A 13,874-nucleotide genomic window follows, 5' to 3' on the forward strand; every position below is an offset into this window, starting at 1 on the left:
TCCAGAACCAGAAAAAAAAAAGATTGTTTGTATTAGGTCACTTATAGAACAGGGATATGGCTCCGCTATTTTCACACCTTGCCGGTTTAGTAGCAAGCGTTTTTTTGGGCATTTTTTGGGGGACTTTGGAGGCAGGCAAAACATCTGAACTTCTGTGTAGGGGTATATATACATACACCCATGTCTGTATATATACACATACACATATATAGGTGTGAAAATAGCAGAAATCTATGCTTGCGCTAATTACACCAATATAGCTTCTCTCCTATAACACCTATATAAGTGTATGTGTATAAATACATATAAGTGTGTGTATATATAACCCTATACAGAAGTTCAGATGTTTTGCCTGCCTCCAAAGACCCCAAAAAAATGCCCCAAAAAAACGCCTGCAAGAACACACCTGGGCATTTTTTTTTGGCGCAGGCATTTTTTGGGCATCTTTGGAGGCAGGCAAAACATCTGAACTTCTGTGTAGGGGTATATATACATACACCCATGTCTGTATATATATATATATACACATACACATATATATAGGTGTGAAAATAGCAGAAATCTATGCTTGCGCTAATTAACACCAATATAGCTTCTCTCCTATAACACCTATATATGTGTAAGTGTATAAATACTGTACATATAAGTGTGTGTGTATATATAACCCTATACAGAAGTTCAGATGTTTTGCCAGCCTCCAAAGACCCCAAAAAAATGCCTGCGCCAAAAAAAAAAAAATGCCCAGGTGTGTTCTTGCAGGCGTTTTTTTTTGGGCATTTTTTTGGGGTCTTTGGAGGCAGGCAAAACATCTGAACTTCTGTATAGGGTTATATGTACACACACACTGATATGGCTTCTCGCCTGTGAGCATGCTTTTTGCTGCAGGCGTTTATTGGGCTTTTTTTAAGGAGATGTTTGGAGTCAGGCATGACATCTGGACATCTGAACATCTGTGTAGGGGTATATATATACATACACCCATGTCTGTATTTATACACATACACATATATAGGTGTGATAGGAGAGAAGCTATATTGGTGTTAATTAGCGCAAGCATAGATTTCTGCTATTTTCACACCTATATATGTGTATGTGTATATATACATACTTGTGTGTGTGTATATATACCCCTACACAGAAGTTCAGATGTTTTGCCTGCCTCCAAAGACGCCCAAAAAATGCCCAAAAAAATGCCAGTTACAAAAACGCCCAGGTGTGTTTTCGCAGCTGGCGTTTTTTTTTGTGCATTTTTTGGGGGTCTTTGGAGGCAAGCAAAACATCTGAACTTCTGTATAGGGGTATATATACACACACACTTGTATGTATTTATACACATACACACATATATAGGTGTTATAGGAGCGGAGACATATGCCTGTTAATTATTTTATTAGCGCAAGCATATGTTTCTGCTACTTTCACACCTATATATGTGTATGTGTATATATACAGACATGGGTGTATGTATATATATACCCCTACACAGATGTTCAGATGTCCAGATGTCATGCCTGACTCCAAACATCTCCTTAAAAAAAGTCCAATAAACGCCTGCAGCAAAAAGCATGCTCACAGGCGAGAAGCCATATCAGTGCACTGAATGTGACGTAAGAGAAACAATCTTTTCTCTATAGCGGTCACCCTGATATGGAAGGGCTTTGTCACCCTGCCAAAGCAGTCACAGTCAGTTAACCCTACACTACACTACGGTCCCCTTACACTTAACACTTTCCCTACAGAAACTAAATTATTAAAGCTAACTATAGTGGAAAATAGCACCCTAACTACACTAGATATCCCTTTCCTCACACTAAAAATTGCTAAATGACACTTTGTAGCAGAGGTAACAGAACTGCTTCCACTCTCTTCCATGTCCCTGTATAACAGTGCTAGGAATTTGGCGGGAGCTATCTTATATACTGGGGGGCGTATTCACTAATGATTGGCCTATGGACCCCCTAGTCACTCCAATCACATTCCTAGCATTCTCCTGCCCCCTCAATTGGCTTTTACTGATGGTTCTGGTCCAATCACAGGCGGTCGGCAAGTGGTTAAAATCGCTGCATGTTTATATAAGATTTTATCTGTATCCACAATTCAGGATTTGTGCAAGCTGTTTTTTTTTTGCTTTATATTAGTTTGTTTATTAGGATTAGCACAGTATATTGCCCTCATTTACTAAAATGTTAAACAAATTTAGTTTTTTTGTTTTTTATTTTTTTTGGGGGAATGTTATATAGCAGAAAGTGAAAATGATTGTTTTTTTTTTTTTCAGAATTGTCGCTCTCTTTTTGTTTACAGCCATCCTGTCTGGTCCTCTCTGGGTTTTGTTCCCAGAGAGGGCCCCGGTCCAATGCTGTGCAAATAATACAATGATTATTTCTATTCTATTACAAAGAATCTTGAATACTTGGCCATTGGCCATATATGTTGTCTTTAATTTCACTTTCTTACCTTTATTACTTATTATTCCCTTTTTTACCCATATGTTGGACCTTGACCCTGTGCTACATAGTTACATAGTTACATAGTAGGTGAGGTTGAATAAAGACAATCGTCCATCCAGTTCAACCTGTGTAGGTGTGTGTGGCTGTAATCATCTCACATAGCCCTTAATGTCCTGATCCTTGAGATGTAAGTCTAAGAGTCTTTTGAAAGCCACCATACTACCCGCAGAAACCACCTCTTGTGGTAGACAATTCCACAATCTTGTAGCCCTAACAGTAAAGAACCCTCCTCGTTGCCTGAGGTTAAAACGCTTCTCCTCTAATCGCATTGTATGTCCTCGAGTCCTCATGCAATTCCTTCGAATGAACAGTTTTTTTTCTAAGCTGAGATCCCCATTAAGATATTTATAAATTGCTATCATGTCCCCCCTCAGACGTCTCTTCTCCAGGGAGAATAAATCAAGCGATTGCAGCCGCTCTTCATAGTTAAGGTCCTCCAACCCCCTAATCAGTTTAGTTACCCTTTTCTGGACTCTCTCCAGCTCCAACACATCCCTCCTGAGGACTGGCGACCAGAACTGGACAGAATACTCCAGATGCGGTCGGACCAGCGTTTTATAAAGTGAAAGGATTATAGTCTTATCTCTGGAATACATCCCTTTCTTTATGCATGCTAATAATCTGCTGGCTTTGGCAGCTGCCGCTTGACATTGCATGCTGTTGCCTAATCTATCATCAACCAAGACTCCCAGATCTTTCTCCATTTTTGATTCCCCCAAGGGTTCCCCTCCTAACGTGTATTGTGTTTTTATGTTTTTAGTCCCCAAGTGCAAAACCTTACACTTCGCCACGTTAAACCTCATTTGCCATGTCGTTGCCCACTCCGTTATTTTGTCCAGGTCATTCTGTAGGATATCTGCTTCATGCTGTGCAGTTATTGCCCTGGCCAATTTTGTGTCATCTGCAAAAACTGATAACGAACTACTGATCCAGTCCTCAATGCTGTTTATGAATAAATTGAACAAGGTTGGTCCCAGGACTGAGCCCTGGGGCACCCCGCTTACTACCTCAGACCAGTCTGAGTATGCGCTGTTTATTACCACCCTTTGGACACGGCCTTTTAGCCAGTTTGGTATCCAAGAGCAAACCCTGCTGTCAATACCTGCAGACCTTATTTTATAAATTAGGCGCTTGTGGGGAACTGTATCAAACGCCTTAGCGAAATCCAAGTACACCACATCCACTGGTCTGCCCCCATCTAGCTCACAGCTCACCTCCTCGTAGAATGCTAAGAGATTGGTTTGACAAGAACGCCCATTTGTAAACCCGTGCTGATTACTGCTGATGATGTTGTTGTCTTTAGCATACTCTACGATATAGTCCCTTATCATCCCCTCCAGAAGTTTACATATTATCGATGTCAAACTGACAGGCCTATAATTTCCCGGGATATGCCTATGGCCCTTTTTGAATATCGGAATCACGTTAGCCTTCCTCCAATCCCCTGGTACATCTCCTGTCCTAATACTGTCAGCAAAGATCAGGAACAGTGGTCTAGATATAACTTTACTGAGTTCCTTGAGTACTCTCGGATGTACGCCATCCGGGGCTGGTGATTTGTTTGTGTTAAGTTTATCCAGCCTTTCCCTGATTTCACCCTCTGTTAGCCATAGTGGCAAGTCCTGTGTATTACTACTAACCATACAGTCATGGTCAGTGTACCCCATACAGTCATGGTCAGTGTACCCCATACAGTCATGGTCAGTGTACCCCTCCTTTTCCTGTGTAAAGACTGACGAGAAAAAAGCATTCAGCACGGTTGCTTTTTCAGTGTCCTCTGTAACCATCCTCCCATCATCGTTAATTATGTGTGCAATATGCTCTGCCCTAGTTTTTTTGCTGTTGATATATTTAACCACTTGCCGACCACCGCACGACTATCTACGGCGGCGGTCAGCCCCTCACAGGCAAAGTGACGTAGGTCTACGTCGCTCGCCTGTGAGGGTTTAGGGAGCGAGCGCGCGCCGCCGGAGGCGCGCTCCCGCTCCCGCGTGGTCACGGACCCCCCCGCGCGTGTGACCGGCAGACCCGATCACCGCCGGCCACTCTGCGATCGGCGGGGGAGAGGGAGAAAGTCAGGCAGCTTGTGTAAACAAGCTGCCTGTCATTCTCCTCTCTGTATGAGAGATGATCACATGGATCTACTATGTAGATCCATTGATCACTCTGCATACAGTTGAAGCCACAGCCAATCACAGTTAGAATCACGCCCCTAGGGACACACACAGCCCCTCCCTCTCAAATAAAGTTAACCCCTTCACTACCAGTGTATTTTTACAGTAACAGTGCATATATATAGCACTGATTACTGTAGAAATGTCACTGGTAACCCCAAAAGTGTCAAAAATTTCAGTCAAGGGTCCGATCTGTCCGCCGCAATGTCGCAGTACCGCAAAAAAAATCGCAGATCGCCGCCATTATGCGTTAAAAAAAAAACAACAAAAATGACAAAAATCTTTCCCTTTGTTAGTAAACGCAATAACTTTTGCGCAAACCAATAAAAATACGCTTTTTGCGATTTTTTTTACCAAACATAGGTAGCATAAAACAAATTGGTCGAAAATATTAAAAAATTTTGATTTTTACATTTTTTTTTGGGGGAATTTCATATAAAAAAAAGAGAAAAATATTGCTATTTTTGCAAAATTTACGCTCTTTTTTTGTTTATAGCGCGTGATCAAAAAATCGCACAGGTGATCAAATACCGCCAAAAGAAAGCTCTGTTTGTGGGAAAAAAAGGACGCCAAATTCGTTTAGGTACAGCGTCGCACGACCGCGCAATTGTCCGTTAAAGTCACGCAGTGCCGAATCGCAAAATACCCTCTGGTCGTTTAGCAGCCAAATCCTCCGGGGCTTAAGTGGTTAAAGAATTTCTTTGGGTTTTTTTTACTATCCTCCGCTATTTGTCTCTCAAAGTTGATTTTAGCCATCTTGATTTCTTGTTTACTTTTCTTATCTGCCTCCTTGTATTGCTCGAAAGCCGATACTGTGCCCTCTGATTTATATTTCTTGAAGGCCAATTTTTTTCCCCTAATACGTTTTTTAACGCTACGGTTTAGCCAGCCAGGTTTGGCTTTGTCTCTTCTAAATTTATTTCCCATAGGAATGCACTGCAAGATGCATTTGCTTAATATGTTCCTAAAGCATTCCCATTTTTCCTCTGTGGTCAGTGATCCCAGGGTTTGGTCCCAGTTTACCCTTTCCATCAATGAGTACAATTTTGGAAAGTTTGCCCTTCTGAAGTTTAGGGTTCTTATGTTCCCAACTTGCCGTGTTATATTGTTATTTATACTAAATGTGATCATCCTGTGATCGCTAGAGCCCAGGTTGTCCTGGACTCCTACCTCCGAGATTATGTCTGGTTCATTAGTGATCAATAGATCCAGGACTGCGTTTTCTCTGGTAGGGGAATCCACCAACTGTGACATGTAGTTGTCCTGTAAGGCTTCCGTGAATAGACGGGCCTTCTGAGAGTGTGCAGTCCCCTCATCCCAGTCAATGTCGGGATAATTGAAGTCCCCCAATATGATGACTGATCCTAGCTTTGCCACTTTACCCAAAAGTGCTAAAAATTCCATCTCTACCTCCTCCCCTTGGTTAGGTGGCCTATAGCAAACCCGTGCTGTGGCCATGGGCATCCCCAAGGGGGGCAAGGAGGGGCAAACCTGGAATTTCAACTTCCCCTGGTTAGGGCCATTTCATACCATCCTGTCTGGTCTGTTTAATATCCCTATGTGCCCGTGCCCCTGTGTCTGTGTATGTGTTTTAAAAAAATAAGCAGTTCTTTACCTATCGCCGCTCACGTGACCGCCAGCTCTCTCCTCTCCCCATCTGACAGCTGCCTGCAGCAGGCGGGGCTGAGGATTCCCCGCTGACATCATTTGGGAGGGGAGGAGGAGAGAGGCAGTGGGTCACGTGAACGGCGATATGAAAACTGGTAAAGAACGACTTCTTTTTATAAAGCACAGACACAGGGGCACACAGGATTATTAAACAGACTGTAGACCGGATATGAAACTTTAGCTGGAGGAGAGGGGTCAGGCACTGACACAGGAGCAGACAGGGGGAGGGGGGAGAGAGGAAAGAGGAGGACAGGAGGGCTGTGGATGATGGAGGCACATAGACTAACCACGTTGTCAGAGCTCAGCATCCATGATAAACCATGGTCAGTTTACAGAGGGGAGGACATAGCCAGGCAGGATCAGCCAGGTATTTTAGGTGATAGAATGGGCCAAATTACACAGCACAAGCACTGTGTGGTATAAAATGCTTTAAAGTGGTTGTTAAGCCACTATGTTGAGTTTGCACCATCCCCTCTGTTAGATTACAAACTGTATCCTAGTGCCTGTGCTTTATTTAAAAAAAGCAGATTTCTACCTGTTTTCAAAGCACCTATCAGCACTCGCATGACTCCTGCCTCTCTTCTCTCCTCGTCTGACATCTCAAGGGGGGGAGCCAAAACCTTCTTCTGATGTCAGCCAGGGAGGCGGAGAGGAAGGTAGGAGAGAGCCGGGAGTCACGTGACGGCAGAGCAGCGCTAAGAAGACAGGTAGAAATCAGCTTTTTTTTTAATAAAGCACAGGCAATAGGATACAGATTGTAATCTAACAGAGGGGATGGTGTAAACATAACATAGTTTTTTAGCAGCTGGGAGGAGAGCAGAGCGACGCCAGTGAGAGCTGACAGGCAGTGAGGGGAGGGGGAGGAGGACAGAGGGAGACAGAGGAGGATAGTGCAGGGCTGTGGATGATGGAGACACGTACGCTGACCACGGTGTCAGGGCGCAGCAGCCATGATACACACCCCGTGGTCAGTGTACAGGGGGGAGGGTAGAAACTGGCAGGATCAGCCAGGTTTTTTAGGTATTACAGGGGGGGCAAATGACACAGCACAAGCATTGTGCTGTATAACATGTGTGACAGGAAGTCAGGTAAATCTGTGAATGTAGTCACAGACAGGAGCTACACTTCCACCTGGGTTAGACAAATCACCAATTACTATAGGGTGACGGCGACAGGAGGCAGCAATCCATAGACTTCCTTTGGACAAATTATAGAGGCCTTAACTTCCTCATTCCAAACAGCTGAAGGCCTTTCAACTTCCTTAGACAAATCTGGCTACCTCTGCAGACGACACCCTATAGTAATTGGTGATTTGTCTAACCCAGGTGGAAGTGTAGCTCCTGTCTGTGACTACATTCACAGATTTACCTGACTTCCTGTCACATACCCCCCCCCCCCTCTTATTTCAACCCTAGGGTTGGGACACAGTTTTCCAGGCATGCATGTGTCAGGCACTTCTCTTGACTCTCACTGATAAGCCTCCTAGTATCCTCAAGCTTCCGGATGAAACTGTTTCTGTCATCTTCATTGACAGATTTCTCATAAATCCCACACAGTTTGTCTCTCATCTCATATACACATTCTTCAACTGCATTTTTGGCATCATTTTGCTCCTTCTCGTTTCTGTCATCTTCATTGACAGATTTCTCATAAATGTCAGACAGCTTGTCCCTCATAACCGTCTGTCCAATCCACCATGGAGGACCGTGATCCATAGGCAACTCAATTTTGCTAGTCTTAAAGTCTTCAACATTCTTAAGACGCCTCTCTCTGCAATCAACAAATGATTTCCAGAACACTTTGAGAAACTCTGCTTCACTTAGCTTTGTTCCAAGAAATGTCTGTACTTTATCAACTTTCCTTCCATCATCATATGGGTCAAAGGCAACAACACAGTTGAACCCAGCGATCTGGGTGGTATCCATTATAGACCTCCTCTCTAGGGATGATCGAACTTTTGAAAAGTTCGGTTCGACCAGAACACCCGAATTTCAGGAAAGTTCGGTTCGGATTCCAGAACCCCATTGAAATCAATGGGACCCGATCTTCTGGAATCAAAAAACACAATTTTGAAGCCCTAAAACCCAATAAATGCCCCTAAAAAGTGCCTAGGGTTCTGGGTCATGCCCCATTAACTATTAATCACACAAAAAAAAAGTTCTTAAAAATTGACACCTATATGATCTTTTTTTCTGGTTCTGGACGTGCTACAGAGCTGAAACTTCACAGGTACACCTTTTGGACCCCCCAGACACAAAATCACACAAAAAAAAGTTCTTAAAAAATTGTCATTTTTGATAAAAAAAGCCAATTATTGAAAAATTTAAAAAAAAAAAGAGATTTTTTGATTTTTGGATTTAGTATCTGAGGGGTCTAAAAAGTGTACATGTGAAGTTTCAGCTCTGTAGCATGTCCAGAACCATAAAAAAAAGATCGTTTGTATTAGAAAACTTTGAGCACAGGAGGTTGGCTTCGCTGCTGTAACACCTTGCCGGTTTAATAGCAGGCATTTTTTTGGGTTCTTTGCAGTCACGAAAAACATCTGAACTTGTGTATAGTGGTACTGTGCACAAGTTCTGATGTTTTGCCTGCCTCCAAAAACCCCCAAAAAATTTCCAGCAAAAACACACCTGGGCATTTTTTTTTTTGACGCTAGCGTTTTTTTTGGCATTTTTTGGGGTTCTTTTGAGGCAGGCAAAACATCTGAACTTGTGTATAGTGGTGTATATACACACATACATATATTTATATACACACCTAGACATATATAGGTGTGATAGTAGCAGAAATATATGCTTGCGCTAATGAAATCATTTACAGGCCAGCCACCACACAGGGTGCAAGCCAAACAGCCACCACAGGGTGCCAGCCAGCCACCCACCCGCAACATGGTGCCTACCAGCCAGACAGCCTCCCACCACAACAGGGTGTCAGCCACCACCGGGTGCCAGCCAGCCACCCACCCACCACATGGTGCCTGCCAGCCTGACAGCCACCCACCACAACAGGGTGCCAGCCAGCCACCCACCCACCACACAGTGACTGCCAGCCAGACAGCCACCCACCACAACAGGGTGCCAGCCAGCCACTAACCCCCCACACGGTACCTGCCAGCCAGACAGCCACCCACCACAACAGGGTGCCAGGCAGCCAGCCAGCCACCACAGGGTGCCAGCCAGCCATTTTGTGTAAAGCCCCGTACACACGTACCGATCGTCGGCCGACCGATCGGCCGTCTTTTGTCCCCGGGCTGTCGTGTCCGCTGTAAAGTGCAAAAGACTGCACACGAATTTTGTCCGCCGACTGCAGAAGTGATGTCATGTGATGGTTAACTTTCCCTGTGTTTTTTCTTTTCTGAGCATGCCCAGTCTTGCAAATCTGCTGTCTGTCGGCCGAATTCTGTACTGACTGGCGAACAATTAGCCGTTCTGGTGTCGGCATACAAAAATTTTAATGCTTGCACGACAGATTCTGTTCGGCCGAAAGTGCGCTGTCGGCTGTCGGAAGCATCATACTAACAAGCTGAAAATCGGCCGATCGGTCGTCGGCCGAATCTTTTCGGCCGACAATCTGCACGTGTGTACGGGCCTTAAGCCAAAATTAGTGTCTGACTCTGACTGACTCTTGTTTCAATGGATGGAAAAATTAAAAGTGTGGTCTGGGAGTATTTCTCTTCTCCATCACCAAGAAAATCAGTAGCACTGTGCAAAAACATGCAAAAACAATGTGAGCATAGGATCAACAACTGCAAAAACCAAAAATACATCTAATCTTTTGGCCCATCTAAGAGTTCATCATCTTGAATTGTATCATGCAGGACAGAAAAAACAAAATGAATCACAAGGTGAATCATCCCTATCCCAGGCAACAATAACAGATATGTTTCAGAAAAAAACAGGTGGCTAAAATCTGATGAAAGATCACAACTGCTTGAATGGTTCAATGGCTCAAATGGTTAACACCTCCAGGTGATCATATCCCATATATCAGCCACTTTCTCCGTAGTAATCAGCATATCATGAGAAATATAAATGATCACCTGGGGGCATTAACCATTTGATATCCAGCATTTAAACCCAATTGAATCTAACATAAGGTGAGCGCCCAATCACAAGGGGGTGCACGATTAGGAGTGAGTTGTGACACCCAGGTCACTCACCTGGTTTGGAGACACCGCCACAAATTGGTGGCTTGAGCACTTATAGAAGATTTTATTTGCACAGATTGTCACAAAAGACTTTATTGGACACTTGATTGCTATTTGCCGCATGGACTTATATATTTATTATTTTACCACAGATACTACTTATCATTTATAGCACTTTATATATTTTATGGATTGATATGCAGTACATTTAAGCACAAGGATTTATTGTGATACACACTTGTGATTTAGCACTTTGCACTTTTTTCTAGCACAATTCATATTCATTTCTAGGAATCGCACTGTACACAATTATATATTTTTTTTTTACCTTTCATCATTGGATTTTATTTATGATACAGCATTTTAAGATAATGAAATTGGAATCTTTTGCTTGAGGGTTATACACATATATATTTATATTATTTTTAGGAATCACACTGTACACAACTATATATTTTTTTTTTTTATTTTTTTTTTTTTTGGAATCTTTTGCTTGAGGGTTAGACATATATATATATATTTATATAATTTTTTTTTGCTACATATTTTTAATTTTTACACATTTGGATAGATTTCTATTTTGCGCAACACTAATTATATATTTAGTGAGTGCCATACTGCAGTGCAGGATAGTCCTCCACTGACTCCAGCCCAATCCACTGTGACGTGTAGCTGTTGCCTACTTGCCTTGCTTTTCTTCTAGCAGTATTGCACTGACTGCAGTAGTTGCAGTGAGTACCATACTGCAGTGCAGATAGTCCTCCACTGACTCAGAGTCCAGTCCAATCCACTGTGACATGTAGCTTTTGCCTTGCTATTTTTATAGCAGTTGTGCAGTGTGTAATGTGTATTTTATTGTGTAGCTGTGGCCTTGCTCTTTTTATAGCAGTTGTGCAGTGTGTAATGTGTATTTTATTGTGTAGCTGTAGCCTTGCTCTTTTTATAGCAGTTGTGCAGTGTGTAATGTGAATTTTATTATGTAGCTGTTGTTGTTGCCTAGTTTTTTTCCTAGCAGTTTTCAGCTGACTGCACTGCAGTAGTGAATTACATTTTTTATATTGCAGTGAGTGAGTCCACTACTGCAGCACTTTATTATACATAATGTACAATCAGATGATGTGAAATGCTAATGTCCAACTCCTTGCAATTGAAGTTTTCCTATCAGTTTTTCTGCAGTTAAGGTGTGAAGAAGGAGCACTTAATGTTAAAAATGTTAATAAAGAAAGATTAAGAGATTTGTGTCGAAATTTGTGTTTTTTTTGGGTAATTTTTACATGTGTGAAAATATCGGCCAATATCGGCTGATACCGATATGATCGGCAAAATATCGCTATCGGCAACGAAAAAACGATATCGGTCGATCACTATCAAATACCACCAAAAGAAAGCTCTATTTGTTGGAAAAAAATGACGTAAATTTTGTTTGGGTACAGCGTTGCACGACAATTGTCCGTTACGCAGTGCCGAATCGCAAAATAGGGCCTGGTCATTAAGGGGGCAAATCCTTCCGGTCTTAAAGTGGTTAACTAACATTTTAAAATTAAATTCTGCCCTTTCCCCTTTAAAAATTAATACTCTAAATATATATAATGACTAAGCCCCTCCCCTTCATGACATTGTCAAAAAGAGGCAGAGCATGGGTGACCTTTAAATGATGCCCCCTCCTGAAAAAATTTCTGAGGATAACCATGGCTGTGGCCATGTCGACTCGTCATGGAGGGAGGTGGGGGCGGCATTGACTTTCTGTCCATGGTTTAGGGCCTTGAGTCGCATATACCAGGGTGAGTGTGCCTATCAGATGGCTAAGTCATACACTGCCACATACTCTATTTTAACCCACAATGTGCACAGATTTAACTCCCCAACCAAATGAACTAAAGCTTTCCAAAATTACTATAACAGAGAGCCAACATCTTTTTATTACAAGAAACTCGTACTGTATTTATAAAACTTCAGCCCCTAAATTCCTTAGTACTAGATATCCACAATATTACTTATCATATGGCTGTGAAAAGAAACGGGGGTTGGCAATATACTTCTCAAAAAGGACTTCTTTCGAATACATCTTCTACCATAAATTGGGCTGCCCATAGGGCTGCTATTCGGGGGAAACTTATTTAACTGGCTTCACTGTCTAAACATAACCGAGAAAGCACGACACAACAGCAAGAAGAGGAATTACAAAACCTCTAAGACAAACAGCGAGCTGTTCCCTAAATAGATATTAGACACAAAATAGATTAGACTAGGTTGGCTCTCATTTTGAGTTTCACTACCCAAGCGGAAAAACGTATTTGATGGTCAAGACATAAATACTATACCATGGGTGGCAGACCCACTACTTTGCTAGCCAGGAAATTGGCACCCCAGACATATACCCCGGCTTTGCCCAAACTAAGATTGCGTAATGGGCAACCGACTCAGAATCCAAAATTAATTATACAAGAATTTCCCAATTTTTTTTCGGAGCTATACCGCCAACCAACTCAATTCTCTAAGGAAAGGGCAGACGATTTTTTTTTTTGCGATATTTCACTTCCTCAGCTTCGACAAACTAGGGAAAGACCGCTTATCGGCAAGACCGATATATCCGAGGCCGATACGCATTTTCCCTTATACATCGGTATCGGCCCCAGAACTGGCCGATATTGCCGATATTTTTGTGACGTCATTCTGCCTTCTTAGGCCGCCTCCCTCCTCTTGGACAGCCTCGTCTGTAGTCGGGACTAGTCTCGCAGGAGTGTATCACAGACATACACCCACCCACAGCAGCCCATTGCCAGCCAGCCACCCACATCCACAGGCCCTGTACCAGCCAGCCACAGGCACTCTACCAGCAAGCCAGCTAGTCACCCACAGGCCCTGTACCTGCCACCCACAGACCCTGTACCAGCCAGCCACCCACAGGCACTGTACCAGCCAGCCAGCCACCCACAGGCCCTGTACCAGCCAGCCACCCACAGCCCCTGTGCCAGCCACCCACCTACCACAGGGTGCCAGCCAGCCACCCACCACAGGGTGCCAGACAGCCAGCCAACCACCACAGGGTGCCAGACAGCCACCCACCCACAGACAGGGTGCCAGCCAGCCAGCCACAGGCCCTGTACCAGCCAGCCACAGGCACTGTACTAGCCAGCTGCCCACAGGCCCTGTACCAGCTAGCCACCCAAAGCCCTGTGCCAGCCACCCACCTACCACAGGGTGCCAGCCAGCCACCCACCACAGGGTGCCAGCCAGCCACCCACCCACCACAGGGTGCCAGCCAGCCATTCACAACAGGGTGCCAGCCAGCCACCCACCGCAGGGTGCCAGCCAGCCACCCACCACAGGGTGCCAGCCAACCACCCACCACAGGGAGCCAGAAAGCCAGCCATTAAG

The sequence above is a fragment of the Pelophylax lessonae genome, assembly GCF_965119305.1.
Source record: "Pelophylax lessonae genome assembly, chromosome: 5".
Classification (NCBI taxonomy): domain Eukaryota; kingdom Metazoa; phylum Chordata; class Amphibia; order Anura; family Ranidae; genus Pelophylax; species Pelophylax lessonae.